The sequence below is a fragment of the Tympanuchus pallidicinctus genome, unplaced genomic scaffold, assembly GCF_026119805.1.
Source record: "Tympanuchus pallidicinctus isolate F22 unplaced genomic scaffold, pur_lepc_1.0 scaffold1, whole genome shotgun sequence".
NCBI classification, from domain to species: Eukaryota; Metazoa; Chordata; class Aves; order Galliformes; family Phasianidae; genus Tympanuchus; species Tympanuchus pallidicinctus.
This window is the reverse complement of record NW_026294618.1, coordinates 107,471,631-107,496,301: the sequence shown is the minus strand read 5'-3', so window position 1 is coordinate 107,496,301 and position 24,671 is coordinate 107,471,631. Positions and strand designations below refer to the sequence as shown.

At 39.6% G+C, this 24,671-nt stretch overlaps 2 long non-coding RNA genes across 16 annotated transcripts in view; one reads left to right on the top strand and one right to left on the bottom strand.

The window, feature by feature from the left end:
* The window catches only part of LOC128078388 (uncharacterized), a 31,459-nt gene extending 25,412 nt beyond the window's left edge, over window positions 1–6,047 (top strand). Inside the window, exons 2-3 of the long non-coding RNA XR_008205629.1 lie at window positions 3,932–4,006; window positions 5,817–6,047. This is a non-coding gene — a long non-coding RNA (uncharacterized LOC128078388). The remainder of the gene's footprint in view (window positions 1–3,931; window positions 4,007–5,816) is intronic.
* Window positions 1–24,671, bottom strand: part of LOC128078361 (uncharacterized) — a 456,397-nt gene that overhangs the window by 340,263 nt on the left and 91,463 nt on the right. The gene's annotated exons all lie outside the window — the stretch shown is intronic.

Here is a 24,671-nt window from a genome sequence, read left to right as displayed (position 1 = left end):
CCTCCCTCGCATTCTATTGCTGGGCACAATTGAAAAGAGCCCAGCCCCATCCTCTTAACACTCACCCTTTATGTACTGATACGCATTGATAAGATCCCCCCCAGTTTTCTCTTCTCCAGGCTGAACAGTCCCATGCCTCTCAGCCTTTCCTCACGTGGCAGATGCTCCAGGCACTGAAACATCTTTGTAGCCCTCTAACGGAATCTCTCCAGCAATTCTCTCTCTTTCTTGAACTGGGGAGCCCAGAACTGGACACAGTTGCTCCAGATGTGGCCTCCTCAGGGCAAAGTAGAAGGAAGAAGAACCTCCTTCGTCCTGCTGGCCTCTCTTTGTAATGTACCTCCAGATACCATTGGCCTCCTTGGCCACAAGGGCACACTGCTGGCTCATAGCCAACCTGTTGTCTACCAGGACACCCAAGTCCTTCTCTGCAGTGCTTTTTTCCAGCAGGTCAGCCCCTAACTTGTACTGATGCATGCAGTTATTCCTCCCCGAGTGTAGAAACCTACACTTGGCCTTTTGGAACCTAATAAACTTCCTTTCTGGCCATTTCTCTCATTTGTTCAGGTCTCAGTAAATGGAAATGCAGCCTTCTGGTGTGTCAGCCACTCCTCCCCGCTTTGCATCATCAGCAAACTTGCTGAGGGTGGACTCTAACTCAGCATCCAGGTTGTTAATTAAGGTGTTGAAGAGGATTAGACCCAGCACCAACTCCTGTGATCACCACTAGCTACAGTCCTCTCCTCCGACTAGACTCTATGCCACTGATCACAACCTTCTGAGTTCTACCAGTCAGCCAGTTCTCAATGTAGCCCACTGTCTGCTCATCTATTCCACGCTTTCTAACCCGACCTACAAGGATATTATGGGAGACGGTGTGGAAGACTTTGCTGAAGTAAAGGTGTATGACATCACTGCTATCTCCTCATCTACCCAGACAATTTTGATGTGCTAGAAAGTTACCAACTGGTCAAGCATGATTTCCCCTTGGTGAATCCATACTGACTACTCCTCATAATCTTCTTTTATTCCACTGACCTCCTTTCCTAGCTTTAAGAGTTCCATAACTTTAAGAGTTATGAGATCCTTATCCTCCCGAAACATTCATGGAGAAAACCAAACTCCAGATGTGCAGAGATCATCATCATGAGGTCCTACACCTGACTCACTGTGATGGGATGCTCAAGCTGCACCATATATATAATATACAAAACAAATCACACACAGTGTTTGCTTGCAAGGGTAGACTGTAATGTGAAAGAAGCAAGCTATTTAAACATAAATTTAGAATCATTAATACACATATATTATATACATAAAGCCAGACTCTATACCAACACCAGGATTTGTTTTTAATTATGTACTCTCTTTTTCAGCTGAGTTTTGATTCTACAGAAAATACTTGCTATAGCTTTTGTGATCAGGGTTTACAGAGATATTCAGAAGGGGATAACCCTGTAAATTCACAGCTTTACTTTTCTAATTCGAGGTTTACAGGGCATTTAAAAACAAAACCTAAAACCTATTGTATTTCTTTTATAACTAGAGTGAAGAATGTTCGGCAGTGCAAATGAATTAGGAAATTACTCTCCTGCCGTGAAAAAAAACATTATGCTGTTAACATGCAGATATGCACTCAAAAAAAACACTAATTCAATAAGATGAGAAAGTAGGAGGTTTAGTATAAAACCCTCTCAGCTTTACTAATGTGAATGTCAATAACTGACAGCGATAACTTGCCTTACAAAGATGCAATACACCTTGAGAACCTGCCAATTGCAGAGCACGTCTTTGCCTCGCAGCAGCAGTGGGCACAAACCCTGCCAGGCTTGGATTTACAGGTACCAGATCAGTGCATGTCATTGCTCCCAGGGTCAGAGCTCTGACAGGACACCCAGAAGAGCCTAGAAGGAGCCCACAGACCAGGGCAGGTCCACAGTCACCTGTGCTTGGTAGCACTTCCAAAAACGAGTCTATCCCCAGAGTGCTCCCACTTAGACCCATGGCTCGTTAAAAAGTTATCATGAATAATCTCATCTATTTTGCTCTAGCAATACTTGAGGGAGCTACATCAAAAGAATGAAGTACATTCTTTTGCATGCAGTTTCTTTGAGCAATCAGACAAGATGAGCAAAACACCTTGTCAAACTGCAAAGGAAGAAACCCCCCAAAATATTTGCTTTGTTCTTAGAAAAAGCAAAGTAAAACTCGTTAAACTTTTGCCAAAAAACATCCGTACACTCTGTGAAAGCCTGACTTTTTACACAAAGTTTAGTAAGAAAAATACCTGTTCTTAAAAGTTACACTTTTGATGGAAAAACATACTTATTTTTCAACAGTCATTAAGCCCAAGCTTTAAAATGGACACCTGTTTTTCTTAAACTTTTATGGCTTGGGGTTTACTTTGGCATTTTAACTAACACATTTGTATCTTCTGATTGCTGCTTCTACTCTTGATAGGAAAAGAATGGGCAGAGGGGAACAGCAGACTCCTAAGGTGGTATTCTGCAATGAATTTGACTACACAGGATTTTTTTTTTTTCACTGAACATGTTTATTACACTGAATTTCAGCCGTCTTGCACATTAAGCTTTGCTCAGCTTGAGGCTAAACATGGATGAACTCAAAATCAGGACTTACTCCTTCTATCTGCAGAGCAAATCTAGAAATACAGCCCATCTCTGCCCATGCTGGGACTGAAGCTAAAACCTCTCCTTGAAGCACACAGCGTGGCTCAGCTGGAGTCACAGGGGAACTTGCCACACCAGTGCCACAAGCACACAGATTTGATGCTTTGTGCCTCTTGCCCCAAGACAAAGCTGCTGGTTTGTTCTGCAGCTGCACGCGCAGCCACTCGCTTTTGTTACGCTTGAAGCCCCTTTGGCTCCTGCAGATTGAATACACCACTGCAACTGAGGCTGCGACATCAATACACAGATTGAAAGCTGGAAGTAAAAAGCTAATAGTGTCTTATGTACTTCTGAAATTTCTCCTGCCTCTTTTATGTAACTCCTTTAGCCTTTTATCAGCCTTTTTAAGCATATTTGAATTTATTTGATTTTCACATTTTCTCCCTCTGTTCCTCTAATGAAAAGAATTAATTTATATACCTTTGAAGAGAGCTCTCTGCTTTCCCACAATGCAATAGACCCTTTTTCCTCAAAATGGGAGTCATAATTTTGAACCTTAGTAATGTGCATAAACACTGAATCTGGAAAATCAAGCAGGTGTTGAAACCAAAAGATAGAAATGCGTGTTTGAGCAGAAATACAGAATTTGAATATCTTTGAAAACTGTATCTCCTCACAAACTTTTTTTTTTTTTTAGTATTTCTAGAAGATGCATTTTTGCAAAATCCATTGTACCACCTCTGCCTGCTCTGTGGAAATATATCACTAACCCAGCAATACTGAGAACTCACCAGAAGAACAAGAGAACTGCAAATTTTAGATTGGGGGAAGACTAGTCCAGGCTGGGAATTAAACAAGGGCTAAACACTTCATCCTTCATGATTTCAACTCGTTTGTATTTGTTTTTAAGCAATTGCAAGGGTGGTCAGTAGGTATGTGGTATACAGCACTGAGAATTCATGTTGCAGACACATCACCATCATGCCAGAAGAATGCCCCCCATTGCTGAAACCAGAGGAAACTAGCCACAGACTACTCAGCACTCAAATACAGTAGCAGAAGAGCATGAGTAGAGATAGATGCTCTCAATTTGAGTAATGACAGAGTTTCTGTTCTGCCAAATGGGCTTTTGTCCTTCCTTATCATTATACCACGTCAACCTGGGGAACCATCCACAAAATAAAAAAAACAAAAACAAAACAAAAGCAATCAGGAACAAGTAGCAATCATTGTAAAATTTGTTGAAATTCACTAACTATCCATGTTGGGATTAACTAGACATTCATCATATTATTTTCCAGGTAGCCCCTTTTAAAGATCTACACTTGTACAGAAGATAAGCATGTTATGGAGACAGTCACAATACCTACATTTAGGTAAGACATCAAAAATGTAAGTCTGGAGACTTGTAAGTGTCTTTGTTTCCAGTTTTGGTGAATCTCAAAGCGTCCCTTTTCCCATCAGCTCAGAAACAACCAGCAGATAAGTTTCCCTGAGCTATTTCTAGCACATCTGTGCATGATCATTGATTGCTAGAATCCAGTGAAAAACTGCCTACAAATACAATCTAACATTGTCAAACTTCAAAAGGTGGTCTGTAGTAGTTCCAATCAAGTACTGAAGAAAGGCTAAAGCAGATTTTCCTTACTTTTATTTTTCTCCTTCTTCTGTTGACTTCCATATGTACAGCAACAGCCCAATGTTGGGCATAAAATTAAAACATCAAAGATAGCCCAACTAGAATGCAATTTATCACTGTAGTATAGCAGCATATAGAAATCCTATTCGTTAAATAAACATATTTCTTTGAAGTGTCAACATAACCAAGAAATTTGATCTTCTAGACAATATTCCAGGCTTGATGCATTTTTATTGCTCTCCAGTAATGAAGTTTTAACTCTTGATATATTCCTCCTATTTAGCTGCCATTTCAACAAAAATAAAATGATCAATTTCCAAAGTTGGTTCAGGCAGATCTATGACATTGTGCAGAAGAATGTGCCCAGTTGTTCTTTCTGAAAGCACCCACGATTATGCTTCAACAGCAACGGATGGCAAGTGGAAGAATAAAGAACGTATTTAAATGCATAACAGAACCGAGGCAATAAATTCATTTTGCACTAGTTGCACATGTAAATAAGGTGCACCAAGTAACTTTTTTCTACATTTGCAGTTTGTAAAGTGCTAGTATATATGCAAAGCTCCCATGTGGTGTAAATGGCATTGCTCTATTAACTTCAGTGAGTCGCCTTTATATACACTGTAGATTTAATGATGATAACTTCTATTCAAAGTTATAACTACAGAAAGAGATTTGAATGAACAACTTGAATCACATTTATACTTGTCATTTGGGATTAACTAATCCCAGATCAACTCTGTACATAATATATAATTGCATATCAACAATATCAGCCTGAAAATGTGTCTCACTTCTTCCAGCAGTTTCCCAAGTTAAGCATTTTTGTCCTGCTAATGAACCTTTTGTTACAGCGAATATGATTCTGCAAGGAATTTAATGCATGTAAATGTAATGACACAAGAGCGTTACATAACCAGTTTCCTACAGGAGTTTATACAGTACAGAATATAATGAAGCTAGACTATAAATGATGCATGTACCTGCAAGGGAAAAGTAGCTCTTTTTAATTTAGTGGAACACTATAAATAACTTCATGGCAAGAAATGTTTTCAAGTGATTCAAAATGTTTGGAGAATGATCAATCAATATTCTGATGACTCATTAAATACAAAAGGAAAAAAGACACCTAAAAGATTGGAAGGCACTCTCTACCTTCTAAGAAATTTAAAGGAAGAGTCCGTAATTAAAATCTAAAAAAAAAACACAAACCCAACCACATCATTCTATAACAGAAAATGTTCTCACTAATGTTTTTGCCGTATGTTCTGGAATCAGACATACCTGCAACAGAAGTTTAAAAATTCAGGACTACATTCTGAAGCTGCTCCCATCAGAATGCTTTTCATTCTACACCAGCTGGCCCGGTGGACGTGCTCCTAGCACATGTCAAATTCTACAAATGCAGAAGAAAAAAAAAAACTCTTGCAAATTTTCCAACATCATGCTTAGCCTCCACTCAAAACATTATTCTCTAAAGACTGCTGAGTTTTTTACATCTGAAGGATGTTCTTCCATTCTTGTCCTCTTCCCTCCCTTCCTTTCAGCTGCATGGATACCTTTAAAAGAGTGAGAAAATGCATGTACCTAAGACAGGGCTGAAGGAACAGCTTTGGAAATACATCTATCACGCTAAAACAAACAGCTTCTTTGTTTGACTTCAGAGAACTGAAAAGAATCACCACATATCCTACATCACTCCTGGATTTCCATAAGACAACACTGTAATTTGAAGTAAGATATCTAAAACTTTTTGTGCTATACTTATTTATGTTATCCTGAGCAAGAGCTACTCCTCTTGCCACACGTGCAATAGATGAGTGTAAAAGCAGACATTAAAGTGTCTCTATTTTGCATACAACCGCCTCTCAGTTTTCTCCCATCAACTTTTTGTTTGACAGAGGGAATTTCACCTCTACCCACTCATTCTCATTTTGGTATTCGTAAACTCAAGGCAAAGAACTTCTAACTGAAATGAAATGATAGTAAAGAAATTATTGCTGAATTTTGAAGACTTTAGGATTCATTGCAGGAAAAAAAAAAAAAAAGAAAAAAAGAAAAATGTTTCTGATTATCATCAAGATCAAGTATTAATAATGTTTAAGTTCAGGGTATTTTTTGGGTTTTGGGAGATTTTTGTTTGTTAAGTTCAGCCAGAAGTAAAGCCAATCATTTCAAAGCAGTTTTTTTATACTGTAAGCCAACTGAGGCCCTGTAGAAAATATCCAGGTGCAACACAAATTAAACCACGCTGCAGCTAAATGTAAGTGTAATTTAAGCTCCACAAAATGAGAAAGCTCAGAGTGAAGTTGTGAAAAAGGAACAAACTATAATCACCTTCTTTTTCTTCTTTTTCTTTTTTTTTTCCTTTCCAAAAAAAAAAAAAAAAAAAAAAAAAGAGTATTTAAATAAGGAAACAAATAATGTCATGGAAAAAGTTCTGTTTGGAATATGGAAGAAGATAGCACAAACTAATTTGTCATACGAGCTGACAATGTTTGCACAGCATTTAAAAAGAAAGCACAGGACAGAAGTTGCCAAACTCTTGGGACCTGTGTATAAATTGGACTTCTTATCATACATATTTCATTGCTACGCAACTCTTCCTTCCCAGTTCATACATCATAATACACCGCTAAAAAGTGCAAAAGAGATTTCCAGTTCTGCAACAGTTTATCTGTGTGAAGCATTTTAATGCAAGTGCCCCCTGCACATTTTAGAAGCTGATCGTAGATCCCTGCGTCAGAACATTTGGGGCACTAGGAGTGATCCCTGCATGTCCACAACACATCAGTGAGTTTCTTCCAGAGCAACTTTTTTCCAGTTCCTCCCAAGTGAAGGCATTCCATCAGCCCCAGGGCAGTCAAATTCAGACTGCAGGCATTTATAGCTTTTACAGGCAATGAATACCATATCAAAAACAGTTCACGCCACGTTGAGAGGTTGTATAATTCTGATTCTGATAAAATATTATATCTGGTATAAATAATTATTTTGTTCATTTCACACTTTATCTTATTTTACTCATATACACGGTGTTAAAAGCTAATATATTATTCAGTAGCTATAAATGGCCTTTTCTGGTCTTTTCAGCAGTGTTATTGTCTTTCACATCCTGTCAGAGCATTAAGATGTCATATAACTTTGCAACAATTTACTGCATGAACCAATGTGCACTGTGCTAATATTATATGGATGACTAAGTACGCTGGCACTGCTTTATTAAAATACATGTTTAACAGTCTGCCCAAAGTGTGGGCTAGAATGCTGGCTGCAAAGACCGCAGGAACAAAAGAAAGGAAGAATATTGCATTTAAAAAGGACTGCTTAGAACAGTCTCTTCAGTCCGACACCGCAGTCGGGTTGCACATCTCTGAGCCGAGGGACAGAAGCCAGGTGCACGTGTGCATCTGGAGTGAGCTGGGCAGCCACAACAAAGCTCTCCTTAAACGCATGCACTGCAACTGCTGCAAAACAGTTATTTTAAATGCTAACAAAAGGATGATTCTCAGCTATTGTCTACTTGCAAGGGGCCTCTCCTGTATTTACAGACAGCATACTACAGTGCAAAAAAAGCCAACATTGTTGTTTTGCAAGTGAGAAACAGTACCATGCCACAATAGAAACACAGTAAAAGCAGACTTTAAACTGGAATATGTACTGTCTAGACAAATGAGCCGTTATTAAAAAAAAAAACCAAAATCACATTTTACAGACAGTTTTGGATGTCCTTTGAACCGCAAAGCACAGGGAGGCAAAGCAGTGGTGCAACAGCACAGGCAGAGATGAGGCAGGATCAGCTCTCCTCGATGCTTCTCCAGAAAAAAAAAAAACAAACTACAGCACCACAACAGCCACCCTCCCCTTCTGAACAGGACAAGAGTATTTTCTACCCTATAGAATGTTTGCATCAGTTGGGTACCTGTGGCTTTCACAGTGAGCTGGACTATTACAAGATTGATGATAAGCTCAAACACAATACTTGACCTAAATACATTATGTAGCAGTGGATGCCTGTTAAGTAGGTCAGCACAGGCTCTTAAAAGTTATGCAAAACTTATTGCTGCCACACAGCCAACATGTCACTAGTCAAGAAGTATGAGAATCAGTTTGGTAGGTTGAAGGGAATCTCGTCTCATGAAAACCTGCAGTGCCACAGTTAACATGCCTTAAGTCACAGAATACATTGCTTGCCATATGTCTTTAGGCCTCCAAACGAAATAAAAGTGAGGTGGACAGCCAAAGAAAAGTCTGACAATCCCAAAGATGATCCCGACATTCCCATACATACAATACTTCTCTTTAAATATAAGTGTTCAAATTAACATTTTTCACTTTTGCAGTCAAACAAATTGTGATTTATGGGAGGCCTCAGACAAGCCTGTCAAGCAAAAGCAGTCTGCATTTAGCAGCGATTAGCCAGATAGCTACATTACCACTGGCTTGGTCTCAGAAGCTCCTAAGCAGCACGATGTAGAGAGAACAAACATGGACAGACTCAGCTGTTGTGATACTACTGTGTGAGGCAGCACATACACATTGACCAGAAGAATGCTATACTCGCTAAAAGGAACAGGGAGCTGCTTACCTACCTGTCTCTACATGTGTCTGTGCATACCAGAGAGCAGACACTGAACATGCAGAATGAGGAGCATCTCCCAGCAGTGAAAAGATCTATCGCGCTTCGGAAGTTTTAATGTCATGTTATTAATCTTTCTGGCATTTCCTGACTTGAAGTCAGTAAGGTCTCCTTCACACAAAGCAAGTCCTTCAGTGATCTGTATGCTTCTGCACAACTGAGCTTCCAGAAGAGGCAAGGGCTAGAGAGATGTTGCTGGCTCACATTATCAAACTCCAAACCTTTATGAGAGCTAGACTGAGTTCAGCTTACAGTTTTCATCCACTGGGTATTCGTCCCATATCAACCCATGGTGGCAAAGCAGAGCGATCTACTAATGGATCAGAAGAGACTATCCCAAGCCTACCTTTCAAGTGTTGTGTAATAAAAGCCCAGTGGATGCGGACTTCAGGCATCGTTTCCATCCTTAATCCATTTCAAAAGCATGACAACACTGGCAACATGCCATGCTCTCATAAGTTATCTTCAGCATGCACATGAGCAATGCCATGAAGCTGTGGTCATATTGCTGAGATCTGTCTACATAACCTCCTCCCGACAGAGAAGCTCTTCTAGGCAATTACATATCAGTAAGGGAAAATATCAGCTCTTTGCATTTTCTCTAACTGTGGCAGCAAGTCTACTGGCAGATGTCAATAAAGAAACATAAATCACTATTTAACAATAAAAGAAAAAAAAAACACTAGAGGCAAAACCAACCTTCATTCTTGAGGGAGAGTACATCAAGCCTCTCTTGGTAAGTCTTGTGAAAGCTTTCCACTGGCCTCTCAGTGTGTGCTGTATGCATCCAAGCTGTATATTTCAGTTAACATTTAACTCAGAAGCTTTTCCTTTGAGACAAGCGATTGTTTTCCTGTCTGACCTAGTGAATACTGCAGTTCTCCAATATGCTATATTTGTGCCCTGCAGGCAGCATTGTCCCACCAACTTTCCACCGAATGCTCATAACACAAGGCAAAATGACAAAAAAAAATGAGGAGTATTATTTTGCATATTGAAAACAAATACATGCTATTGTGTTTCTTCTTTTATTGTTTTGTTATTTCATCATTGCTCACCACAGTTCTTTCCTTCATTTGCAGAGTTTGGGTTTTAATGTAATGGCCATTCAATAAAAATGTTGCTTTTAAGGGTTTGCATATCATCCCATTTTCTCTTCAACCCTTCAGCAACCATATGGCAAGCAATCAGGTCTGCAATCACTAGGTCCATATTATGTAGAGCATGATTTCAGCATTATGCTATTACCCATCTGTTTCTGTAGAAAAAGACATGAACCCTTGTATAAGAGGTCAGTGGTTTCATTGCACACCGTATTCCAGAAATCTATCTCTGTTCACTTGAGATCACTTTCGTGATTTACTGTAGTCTTTCAGGCCAGGATTTATTTATTTCTTTAGTACAGACAATCATCACAATTTGTCTGTCTGTCGTATAAAATTATTTGTAACTGTCATTCCATGCACTTATGCTCTCTTAGTTAAAGATGCTCTTTTGAGATCATGCTATTTTCTTAAATGAGAGGGGAAAAAAATAAAAGAGGAAGGCTCACCTACTTTCATTTGTTTAAGAGATTAGTCCAGGAATAATGAGGTTTGCTATTCAGCATCAATTTACTTACGAACTGGTAAGAAATGTCTCTTTTGCTTTGCTTCTTTGTTTTTGTCAACTTAAATGCAAATGGATATTTGAATTCTTTAGATGAGGAACACACTCTAGAAGTACAGACCTAACAATGTTAGTTTTTAATTTGGTCAAGTGCTCAAATCCTGTCCACAACAAGTAAATAAACTTCAACTGCAGGCGATCAAGTCTGAAAAGAACTCTGCAGACTACTGCCAAGGAGCTTAACTGCTGGCCACCCCGCGGCTGAACGTATCACGACACCGTACACTTCAGCTCCCTATCGCCTTCACATAGCCTGTGTCATGACAAAGAAACACAGAAATATGTCTAAAATGAAACTCAACATACCTTAAATGTTATGCTATTCAGTGCCCTTACAACATGCTTAACTGGCTAGCTATGCTTCACTAGAGAAACACAATGGAAACATCTTTAGCAACATCTTTTAAGCAAACCACCAGCTCGATCTAAAAAAAACCCAAAACCCCACAAACCCAACATTTCTACATATAAGCCATTTAATGTCACGTAACTAGCCTTTTTATCCAGAATTTGAGTTTCTAATTGCATATTTGTCAGTCTCATCCCAGACTCTGAGAGCTCATTGCAAAAAAAAAGTTAATTCACATTATTTGAAAGTACATAAGGAATAAGGCCACAGAAAAGCATTTAGGAGAAATATGAAATAAGGCAAGAAAATATGTTGAGTAGCCTGATACAGAAACATGGCAACACATCACGACTTCTGTTGACATGAACTGCAAGCACTACAGTAACAGTCACACTACATCAGATACGTGACTACACAGTGACACAAAGATGAATAGGAGCAACAGGACAAGAAATTGAGCAAATCCATGTTATCTTACAAGAATTTTAATGGAGGTTTTAGACAACAAGGTTGGAAACCTTTGCTAGATCCTACCAAAATTAGGGAGTCTGGGAAAAAGGGAGGGGAGCAGCCAAGTTCTGGTGTGCCTAAGCAGAAAACAAAAATAGAGGATTTATATGTAAAGAAGTGCTCAAAGTCAAAGGGTAGGCACACTGTTACAGGGATATCAAACACCTGGAAAACCTCAAGAAGGAGAGAATAATAATGGATGTAATTTGTGAGATGTTCCTGCAAGCTATGCATTTCTGAGAAGTCAATTACTTTGTTGAAGGAAGCTGAAACAAAGAAAAGTTAATCTGGTAAAGCCAGACACACACACAAATAAAAGGGGAGAAAGAAAAATCACAGAAATTTCTAAAACGTCTGCAGTTCATTAAGGATGGAAAAAGTGGCTGAAAAAATTTAATTCCTGAGCTTCTGTGGCAGAAGCAAAGCCTTGAAGACCAAATTCAAGTTGCGCGGTGAAAGGAAATCCTGCATCTTCACCAGAGTTCCAGTCAGTACTGCAGAACGAGTGACCCAGATCTTTACAGTGGCTTCCTCTCACTAATAAAGATTAAAAAATAGATCTGCATTACAGCTCTTGGACAACATTCAACAAGGCTTGTTTAAGTCATGGAGCAGGCTGGCTGTGGGAGAAGCATTGAAGTTAGATCCACTAATAGGAGAATTAAGCTTTTGTAATGTATGCTTAAGTCTCAAATGCTAAATGTCATTTCAATAATAAAATCATTAAAGAAATGATACATGGATATATTAGGCAGAATAGGTAGACACAGACAGATTAGATGGGATGACCATGAAGAAGAAAGTAAATACGAAATGGAGAAAAGTAAAGGGCGGAAAATTGAATCTAAGAGAATATTATAGATATATGAACTTGGCAAATAACTGGAGTGATTCCCATGAAGAAAGACATGCTAAGCTGTCCAAAGAACAACTGGTAACTCACTGTCCCCAGTTCACTTTCCCCTTTGGCTATATATGGTGCAAACACTAAAAGTTAGGAAAAACTTAAAATTTTCAGAACATAACAATGGAAATTACTCAACCACCAATTACAGAAAATACACTATTCAAAAGCTGATGTAATAATGGCTGGCACAGCACATTAATACAGTTTGACTTCCATTTTATTTACATGTTTTGGGCAACCTGAATGTCATGGTGCTTATATCGACAGTACTTCCTGCTTCAAACTTTAGTAAAACACAGCAAGAGTTAATTAAAGTGATATAATCAGGGCATGTCTCCCCTGATATAACAGACAGAACAAAGAACTATGTAGTGTTTATTATATGCTCTAGTAATTATTCACCATAACCAACTAAACAAACAAAAACAAATAGAAAGAAGCTAGTCTTCCATTTAAAGATAACTTTTTGAGTTGAAGAATCTTGCTTCAATGTTTTCTAGCCGCTGAAATCACGCATTTGGGAGTGGACACTTTGGCAAACAAGCCATGAATGCACATGGATAAAAAATCATTTTCAGTAATATTAATGTTTAACTCAAACTGCTGAAAGCAAGACAATTCAAAGATAAGGCTGAGAACTCCGTCCTTAGCTTAGAGAATTGAGTTATAAAAGTCCCAGAATCTTCTGCCAGAAATGATGTAAAACTGCATTTGAATATGCTAGCTTTTGTTTCATTTTCCATTCTCTGATTCTTTCCATTCATTTGCAGACTTGAATATTTTTGTTCTATTTTTGTGTTTTGATGAGACCGCATTTATTCCTTTAATCAGCAAAACATCATCAACACTTAGTAACAGAAGGACAAGTTAAGAAACCTCACTTTGTACAGTCATTCATCCACCTTTGTAACAGCATGTACAAGCCATTGTCTCAAGCTCCCCTTTCAGCTACATGATAAACTAAACCACACTCCAAAGATGTTCAGACTCACAGAAAAAATCCTTCAGTCTCATTTACCTTCCAACAGGCAATTCTCTCCTTTCTGCAGAGTTTATGTGCTTATGGATTCTCAAGTGAGACCAAACTCTAGTTTATCAGTACTTCAAGTGAAGCCACTTGCTTCATTTCTGATATTCTGCAAACTTTACTAACTGTAACTATCCAGAGTTTGATTTGTACCCAAAACCCAGACAGTTTCTTCCAGATTTGGGCGTGGATCTTTCGCCTCTACACATGCCTACGGTACAGGACCAAGCAGGAATGGTTCAGGAAACACTGCAAGGAGGTGGTGGCTGGAGCCCATCAATTGCCCAGGGTTTTTTATAACTTTCCAAACTAAACAAGACTTGTTGGTACAATTCTAGAAGTAGCAGGAAACACTCTCTGTGAAGGAGGTAAAATTATTGGTGAGGGGCTCCTTTGGTCCCAGTGATTTCAGAAATCAGTAAAGGCTTCTCTCTTCTTTATGTTCAAAATGATGCAATTCCCAGCTCTGTTGTAGTTAGTCTGAAATTCACCCCTGCCACCGTTAGCAGCAAGGCCCACATCACCCATTTCTGCCATGATGTTAACTATTAATGTAGAAGTAACAGCACTAATAGCAGATTACATCAATTGCGTGCATGCACCTTAAGATAATTCTACTACAGATGATGCTTTTTAAAAGTAGCAACAATATCTTAAGAGTCTTGGTCAAAATTTGACCCCCTGAAATTATGTTCTGCTGCAAATAGACTGAATGACTACAAATCCAGTTGAACAAAGCAGCGTAACTGCAGCTAGTATAGACACCAAATAAAAACTGATGTTTGTGTCACAAACGCTCAGAAACACTCAAAGCCAGCTGTAGCCAACTCTTCCGCTGTACATTCACAAATATAGCAAAATGACAGGGGGGAGCTGATGTGCAAAGACATCGTTGGATGTTATTCCTTATTAAATAATCATCTGCTGGCTAATTGGAATCACTACACTTGTGTTAGCACTGAAAATAGTTTTATCAATTGTTATAATAAGGTACCAACTCATGCAGAACTTAAAGAAAAAAAATGCAGTTCCAGTACATGAGAAATTACTGAATTTCAGAGTGGATTTTAGTGTTCTAATTGAACAATTTACTTAGAATATGGGGGGAATGATTCATGCAGTTCCCCACCTCCACAAGTAATTTTTGCCAATCCATCTGCCACCCCAAATGTTTACTCCAAAGAAACCCCATTGGTGGACTTCTGCTCCCTCTGCTGGATCTGCAAAAATAGGTAACACCAGACCTTCAGAAGACCAGAGCAAAAGTTGTCTGCTTTTACTGGAAGGAGGATCTGGTCCGACTATTAACTCCAAAGTGGTGCTGACATCAATGGTAAGATTGGCTGGCAAACAAGGAACAAACAAACAGCCGTGATACACTTAAACTAACAAAGCCCTAAAAATATGGGGGGGATGTCAACTAAATATAAAAACGAGAACGGATAGTTTTCCAATGCTCTCAGAGTAATACATACAAACATACAAACTACAAAGAGGTGTAATCAAAAGACAGTGGCAATTCCCACTGAAGCTTTCAGTCCTTCTTTCTCACTGTACCATTTGTTTCCTTCTAGCCCATGAGCATGCTGCAACGCGAGATGATGGCTCCTTGCCACATGTGATGAGAGAAAAAATACCACCCCAATAATGGACAGTAAAGTCTGGCTTCTGTGTTCCAAGTCTGAAGCAAATAAATACTGAATTCCATTGAAACCTGCGTTCATGTGAGCTTCCCTGCAGCCTCCAGTCCACACACATTCATTCCTTTACTGTTTGACTACTTAGGAATCACAAGTGTCAAACTGTTTAGTGACTGATCCGCCCATCAGGAAATTGATCCAGTGATAAAACCGTAAAGGGCTTGTGCTATTTGCATTTATAGTCTGTTAGTCACAGATCACAAAATAAATTAGTAAATTGAACTGCAAGGCTTCAGATTTGCAGCATCCAAATCTTCTAAATAATCATCTATGCTTAAATACACAAATCCCCTGAATTATAATAATTTCTTTGCCAACTAAGACTGTAACCAAAAAAAAAAAAAAATCGATTTCCCAAATGCTTCTACATAACAATCACTCTAAAGAAATCCGACAAATGAAAGTGCACAATTTCTCGTTAATATACCCCAGAGCATTAAGAATATTCAGTGACCCGAAATGCTAAAATCACCGCTTCAGGGCTGTCAAACACTGATCCACCAGCTTCATAAGAGAAAACTAAAAGGTGTTTTCTTGCCCAAAAGATCAGGAATCCTGACATGGTACAGGTGGCAGCATTGCAAACCCAACCACCACAAATGCTAGCAATTAGCATCACTACTGGCAGCATCTGAAAAGCAGCCAAATTCATGGAGAGCAAACAATTCCCCCACTGCTCAGGTCGAGCCTGCAGGTCAGGGCTACAGCACGTGTGTGGACATGGCAGGGGGACCCATCGTGCTCCTGCGATGCCATTTATCGCGCTTCTGTGGCCAGCCACTTGTGCACATGGCTCAGAAAAACACCACAAAAATCCAGGGACTTGACACATTATATCTCTTATCATAAATTATTTGGCTAGATATGTCCAAGGTAACCATTTAAACACAACTGTTGTCGTAATTAGGCCACTCACGTGCCTAGGTTCTCACTGACATGGCCCTGAAGTGCCTCTTCTGGAGCAATGTTTGCATTTTCAAGTCAAACCCTTTTTTGATAAACACGTACATAACTTACAGACATTTCAGACACATCTCTGTGATGTCTTCTTCACAATCTGCAATGTGTTAATACAAATGTTACAGTTTCCCTTGACCTATATTAGAAATATTTAAATGTTTAAAATATTATTCCTTTCGTTCATATACTAATGACTGCAAACAGTGTTCCAGTCAACATATTCCAGAAGCCTAGATAGGTTTTGTTATGACTTTAACATCTTCTTGGTAAATTACGTATAATAGCTACTAAATGGTGAGGGCATTGTAAAGTTGCCACTCAGCTTTGCAGTAATAAAGGTACCACGCAGTCCTAAAAAAGAAAATGACAAAATACACCACGGGAGTTTAAGAAAAAAAATCACGGGACCTGGGTATAGAAATCTTTTGGCGGTGATCATCTTCTGTGGAAGATGAAGGAAATATTAAAGGCCAGGAAATGTGCGGTTTCGGAATGAAATGCTTTGTTTCTGCACGTTTGATTTGCTCATTGTCACCGCAGAAGGGGTGCAAGCAGCACTTGATTCCTCGCTGCACATGCCTTCTTGATGCTAATCTTGTCTCTCCACTGTGATATTTCCCAACAATGCTGGTCATCTAAATACCACTAATCCTTTTAGCAAGCACTAATAATTATGCATTAGCACAAATAACATTAAAGCTTTTTTCAAATAATTACATATATAATGGATGTGTCTTTAAAAAGTTGTTTACAGCTAATTAACCAATGAATAATTGTTTTCTCTTCCTGAAACAGGAGAAAGCTTATCTTGGAGTCACAGTTAAAAATGCTTTTTCTCTCTCATTTTTGAAAGCAGTTTTGCCAGTGTTGCTGGCGATTAAAACTGTTATAAAACTGTTAAACCAAAATTTCCTTATTGCAGGGGTTACTCGACCCAGTAGAATTTTTTTTTTTAAAGTACTGGATCATTTCAAATCATTTCCAATTTGGATCATCAGTGAATGATCGGAACATCGCAAGACCCTACTCTGAACAGTTCAGATCCTTCCCTATCACAACACAGGCTGCTTGTTGCTATATGACTAGTTTAATTGTGGGCTGTAATAAAGGTCATAATTAATATCCCAACACAGACACTAACAAACAATTTTAAATTGCCAGCATAATCAAATGATGCAAACATCTATGAGCTACAAAAGTTCATTGCCGCAACTGACAATTTCTTAATTGTATTCAGTCATTCATGGAAATTTTATTAACATCGAACTGATGTATCCTGCCCTTACTCTGTCACAACACCAGGGATCTAATTTCATTATTTTCCACAAGATTTGCTTGACTACTGCCATGATTCTAATATTGCTTTAGTCCAGATGTTTATGCTATTTAAATTAGGAAGAAAAGGCTTTTGGGTAAACACAATTAAAGAAGGTTGGGTTTTTTTTGTTTTGTTTTGTTTTGGTGGGTTTTTTCCTTCAAATTTAGTTTCACAAACTTCTTTTAATTAACGAATATGGCTGCAAAGTAGGTGGGTTTTCCCCCTTCATTTTTTACGCTCATTCCCCACTGTGTGCAGCACACATTCAGTCTACGGCTCTTCAGCTCTTTCTAAATATAACAACCTTTTAATTTTTCACTTACATTTGAGTGCTCATTAAAGTGAAAGATAGCAGCGCATGACAACTGCACTTTTCGTCCTTTTACTCTTAAATCAACCCCCAGCAACTTTTGAGCAAAAAAGGGATGCTTTCAGCCTTCCCCCTTCCTCCCATGGTGTGGAAGCAGCTCTCTGGCAGCAAGCGATCCCATTTCTCTAATATTTTAAGTGTTCAAAATTAATCTGTAGCATCTCCATGACAGCACCGGGATCTGTGCAGCTGGAGAACTAGAATCAGAAGGAGAATTTTGCTTCTGCTTTGATGCCATTCGACTACACTCATTTTCTTCTGCTGGACAACAGTATTTCATGGATGGGAAATTTTTTTTTTCACCCAGGAAACAACGCTACAATAAAGTAGGGTTTGCTAGACTTAAAGGAAGCTTTTTCCATACAAAAAAAAAGTGAAATGCCACGTTAAAGATCTAATACACACAAGTGTACACTTCTACAACATGCAGTACTGCTCCAGTGAGGCCAAAACAGAACTGAACAGCAAGTACACACTTCTGCACTGCAGCACGTGCACTCGAACATTAATCCTAAGTGCAAAACTGTTGATGATTTCAGTATGCACAACACAGGCTTTCAGAAATAAACTGTCTTGGTTGAGTATTTTCAAAGGATCCTAACTAGAGTTTGAAACCAGGATTTTGTCAACATTTGGAAGAAGCCGGAATAATTTGTGTGATTTCAGCCGGCTGAAGATTCACACCATGCTGTGCCAGACAGTCATCAGATGCACCGAAAACTTACTGCTGTAATTAGTTAGCAACTGCTTTTGTAATTCACAAGCACGCCGCTATTTATAAATAACCCCCATGTTTGCGGCCCTCATAAAGTCGTGCATTTATTCTACGTGTGGAAGAGGTCATTAGCACCTTTTCCCTTCAAATTCCTTATTCCTTCCCTCCCCAAAAATGTGGCTGAAGGATGACACGGCTTGATTGATCTATACTATTCTTCCTGCGATGTGCCTTACATTTCTCTGAAGAACGTGCCTCTCGTTCCATCACCCACAAAACGTTAATGTGCGGGAGCGCTCAGAAGCCAGAAGTTCGATTTGCTCGCTGTTGGCGCGGTTGTGTCTTGCTAAATCGCAGGCAGGCAGCTCCAAGGGCTGCCCGAGCCCTCTGGGAGCCGCACAGCACTGCCTCATGTGTCACAGCCAGCCAGCTCCTCATGCTAATGCTATTCAACACGAAAGCCGGGCTCCTCGTTTTCACTATTATCCTTTCAGATGTGACTATGAATAAGATCTGGGCAGCCAGCTATACTTACACGTGCAGAGAATGGAACAAGAAACTTTTTTTTTTTTTTTTCTTTTCAGAATTATGTGTTCACCTTAATGTAACAAACCTAGAAAAAAAAAAAAAAAAATCATCAAAACATTTGATGTGTATGATCAGGGTATATTTTTATACAACCCTTCCAAAACCTGGCACTACACCTTTAAGCGTTCCTCAAGTTCCACCATGTGCTAATATGGAGATCTATGTTTGGCAATCTTTCTGAGTAAACCATGTCAATTTTACAAAAACTAAAAATATTGTTGAAAAAATATTATCCCAAGAACATACGTAAAATTATAAATATTCAGCACATCAAGCTTTTGATATACTTTAGTGCACATGAACTGAGTAGCTGTCAAAATTACAACAGGCAACTCAAGTAATTATGCAGATTTATGCAAAACATTAACAAGAAGAATTAAATGCACAAATGAGGTGGCTACACTTGAATTGTTAAGATTATGAATAATTACCATGAATCTTTTTGCTCTTAATATAACTTGTTTTTGATAAACAAAGCCTTAATTATCAGAATACTTTTGAGAATTTTGGTGACCTTCATTAATCTTACAAAACAAGTCTCTTGTGTTCTGCATTGTAAAAGGCACATGCTTAGAATAAGTACACAAACCATGGGAAAAGCAGATATTAATGGCTACTACAAACCAGTGAATGATACCTCAGGTTTTAAGCATACAGCATTCAGCACACGTCGGTGAAATAATATTGAGCATTGGGAAGTGCTCTGTGCTGAATAACATCTGACAAAGGCTAGAGATGGCTGCTACGGAAGAAAATATTCCATTTTGCAAAATAACAGGTTGTTTTAAGAAAGGAAGTGGAATACCAGCCTCCTAATTCCTCATATCTGAGAGGCAGCGGGAGCAATACATCCTTCATGGGAGCAGCAGAGCATCCAGCACATCCCTGCCCAGCCCAGGGCAGTATCCCAGGGCAGCACCCAGCTGACAGGCAGGATGCAGCAAGCAATTCTCGCTCTGCTCAGCCGGCTGTTTCTGCACTGCCTTCTTCCTTCCAGAGCAACGGCGGGACTGCTCTGCAACCCCTCCATTAATTTCAGATTTACTTTGCAAGGCTGTCACCAGCAACGTAACAACTTGCCAAGCAGCAGCTGCAGCTCTCCAGAACGCTGCCATGCTCCCAGCTTCCATGGTGCGCTGCTTCGCCCAGCCCAGGCACGTGCCTTGGGACCAGCGGTAAGGAAGAACTTTGGAAGCATTAAGTCTTTAATGCTAGCCGCACTACCTCTTCCCCAGAGAGCAAGCTGTCAGATCAGTGGTGGGTTTTGTCTTAAAATCTCTCCGAGGGACTTGAGTTTGTTTTGACAAATGTCAAATAGCTTTGATGCATAAAAATTAACTTAAGGAGGTCATAATTAGACAAAAATACAAACTTGCATTTTGCTGGTACTTGCATCACTCCATGGTGTTGCAAAACAAGAGCAAACCAAATGCTACCTGGGCAACCAGAGCTCTGTACAACATGATCTTCTGCTTAGAATGAAACCAGCTATGAAACTCCTGTTCTCTATGAGAAACAGCATGAGCACAGACTCAGAAATCCCTCCTGTGGAGGCTGTTGCTACTCATCCTGCCACCAGCCAGCAGGGATGAACTTCACCCCTTCCTTAGAGGGCTCACTTGTAGCGGCCACCCTTCAGACATCACTCCTTGGTCCCTTTTACAAAACCTTTTATTAGAATATCAATTGCAAAGACTTTTTTCCACAAGTGAAGCTGACAATCAACAAGTGGGTGCTGCTCAGTGGCCTCCAAATGATTTCATGCTGGCCAGAGAGGAGCCAGCAAGCAGCAACCACTTCACAAACATCACTGCAGTCCATGCAGCAGGCTCAGGGCCGCTCTTTTTAGTGATCTCCACTCTGTACTCCAGAAGGTCTCCTGCAGTTTCTAAGCATACAGCTAACATTTCACTGCCTTTACTATATGGTAAATATTTTAATTAGTAGAGTAGAGAACATCGTAACTAACTCCAGATGAACTGTATGCATAAATAAGCACTGAGACTTTTGCCATAATTTTGTTTGTGTTATGAACTGCTTATGAGTTCGAAAACTTCACTCATTCAGAACTGTAGGAATCAGCACTGACCTTCATCAAAAGAGCTGAACCATAGAATCATTAAGGTTGGAAAATACCTCTAAGATCACCAAGTCCAACCACCAACCCATCCCCACCATGCCACTAACCCGCATTCCCTAGTGCCACATCCCCACAGCTCCTGAACACTTCCAGTGACCCCACCACTCCCTGGGCAGCTGTGCCAGTGCCTCACCACTCTGTCTGAGAATGAATTGTTCCTATTATCCAGCCTGAATCCTGATGCCCATTGCTGGCAGCAGTGAGCTGCAGGTGACAGCAGCAGGGTGACATCATTGTACTAACTTGCCTGCACTGTGGCTGCTCTGTGTTCACTAACAGGATCCCAGTTTGCCAGGAGAAGATGAGAAAGGCAGCCAGAGATCAGGCCAAAATGAAAATTATAAAATGAGTAGAGTTAGTATACTGTAAGTACCTCCTGTTTCATAAGAGGAAAACCTGGTAGTCCAAAATCCACGCCTTGACATGAGCACAGAAGAAGGACTGTCTGCTCTTGCAGCATCAAGCTATTGTTCAAGAGTTGCTCCAGGCAGACACACTGCTAGCTACAGACCTGACGTGCAAGTTTCCTGAGTAGCTCCAATCTTATAATCATGTAAAAATAAAACAAAAATCACAGAAGAGAAGTCTTCCCATGCCAATGCTGACAGAACCTTAATAGCAGCACTGCTGGGAGCAGCCGTAACAATAAGATTCTTACCACTACTTGTGCCTATTTCCTTTACTCTGCTAGAAACAGTCATTTCCTAGATAATGAGCCTGTTTTAAAGAAGAGTTAATTTAGAAAATCAGAACGAGGTTAGCACCAGCAGACATTGTTTTGTTAATAAACGATCATTTCATTTTAAATAAATGTGCAGTTATGCCCTGTCAAGATGTTCTTGCTTTGCATGAAATTTCTCACTATTCAAAAGGTTACCGTGTAACATTTCTCTTTAAACAGTGTTGACACAACTTTTACTCCTTCCTTATGTAAAAGCATGAGAAGCCATCAAGTTTACTAAGTAGACAACATTTATTCAGAGAGACAAGAAATGCTAAGTAGCTACAGCCGCTTCTCCACTGCAGTCTGTGAACGGTGACCACGAAATACCACGTAGCATCTCTAGGTAACGAAACAATCACACAGGTCACAGCTGCACATGAACTCCTGCGCTAATCTCAAGATGACTTGTTCAGTTTTTTAATCTACATGAGAATAGAGTGTGCAGCCTGACTCCTTCTGGACCGATTACAACAGCCTAGCATTCCTGGCGGAGTGCAGGAAGTCTGACTCAGGCTGCTGAGCCAGATGCGGATGGACAAGGCGAAGGCAACATTACACGCCACTTGCACTTGAACACAGGCCATTCTCTACTAGAGAAGGTTCCTGAAACAATGCAAGCATCAGGCATAGAAGAGCCACCACCAGGAGAAGAAGGGAAGAAGCCATTTCCTAAGATTCTCTAGGTTCTCAGGTTCCACAGAGAGATCAGCAATACAACCCTCATGCAGTGCTAATTTCAAACGAGCAAGCTTGGCATAAGCTAGAGTGATCCAGAATTGCAGTAACATCTGTGACGCCGAGCAAGCTCCATAACAAGCTATGCAAATTATTATTTGCTGTTGGCACCTGGCTCTATCATTAAGAACAAAAATACATTGGAAAGAAGAAAAAAGAAAAAAGAAAAAAAAGAATAACAGATTCTAATTGGGAGGAAAAAAAAAATAATAAAGGCAATCATTTGGCTCATTCTCATCTCTCCTGATTCCTAGACAACTTAATATTCCCCAAAGTCAGCCTTTTCTTGAGCAAAGGCCTTCTGACACAGGAAGCCAGTAGACAGCCAGGTCTACTCTAGGCCCCGTGAACAAGTGAGTTGAAAAGCCGAGATGCTACCAGGCTTCTCATCCATGTTGCCTGGAGCCAGACCATTTTACCCCTTGTCAAATCCCATCAGTAGAAGTGGTAGTTAGCAAAGAGCTTTTGTCTCAGGCATACTGAAACCCAAATACATGTTTAAAACTCATTGGATGCTCTGAACATTATCTAGCAAGTAGCCAGAAGCCAGATCCAGCACAGCACTTGGAGCTTGGTCACACACACACTGTGAGGTCCAACCTTACAAATAGCCTTCCTCTCTGTCCTAAGGGACAGAGTGAATTTTGAGAGCTCACGTAACAAGCTCAGGACGAGCTGAAAAGGCTGAAAAGACAGGGCCTATAATCACATCATTCCTCTGCCTGGCTTACATCTATCAGTTACATGAACACGTAGGATGGAAGCATGCTTTTCCAATGTGATTTCACAGACCTGGTTCTGCTGAGGCCCAGGTGTGATGTGAGATGTTTTCCTGCTTGTTGATGGAAGGCAAAATATAAAGCAGAGACAATTGTTTTGTAAAGATTCTCTAATCTTCAGAGGCTTTGTCTGGTAAAATAAAGTCTTGTTTAGCATGCTAAATAGCCATAGATGCATGCTGCAGCTGTTAGCTGTGAATTAAAGGCTCTTCAAAACACCCTCAGATTCCCGACAGATATCAGAAGATTGAGAAAAGTATCTTCTATTGTCAAGGCTTTCCAAGAGCACATATATATGGAAGTCCAGAGAAAACCAAAATGTCAAGAGCAACTTAGCCTTCAAGTTCCCTTTAAAGTCTTTAATCAAATCGTAAAGCCACTAATAAGTGGACTAAGTGGTCTCCTTTCCTTTGGCAGATGCATAATCGAGGTTTTCTCTTTAAGGTAAAAATGAACAAATATTATTAGAGAGAATTCATTCCTGGAAAGCTTTTACATTTATCAGTGTATGGAAGATATTACATAAGGTGCTTTTCAATCAAAATTCTCTTGATTACTAGCTACAGTTTTCCACCCTTCTGAGGACGTCCCTCCAGATCTCTGTGGTTACACTGTCATCTTCAGTCTTTCTGAGCATCAGCCTTCTGCTCATGGTGCAGGATAGTAACAGTGACAGCAGCTTCCAGCGGAGTCATGGTAGGTTCTACTCTAACTCCACATATAAATGCATGGTCTTGAGATGAACTCAAAAATGGATGAACTCTGGGTTAAAATTGAACAAATGCACTGCAGTAAAAAGATTGACTCTACACAGTTCAAGTCTGAGAACATTAACAGTTCTGTGTAACAGTGCAAGGACTTGTGCATGTTTGGGTTTCCATGGCTGTTAATAGGTAGAATATACACACACACGCACATCACAGACTGCCCCGCTGTTACTAACAACAATACATGAATTAATTGCTGTTTGCTAATGCCTTTTACTTCTTTAATCTACTCATACATTTTGTTTCAATGTAATATAAAAATCCCACTTCTGACATTAAAAAGAGATTAAAATATAACGTATTGGTTTTCCAAAACAGTGACAACAATGACTTAAATGTCTAATCCCATTAATTACTAACAATGATCACAGTTTAGTACTGCTACAGCACTGAAGTGTCAAACAAACAAATGTGAGCACTGCATATCCCCTGCATATGTATTCACACAACACACTCTTCTGCTTCTTGTTGAGCAGGAACTCTGTGAAAAGATCTGAAAATGTTAC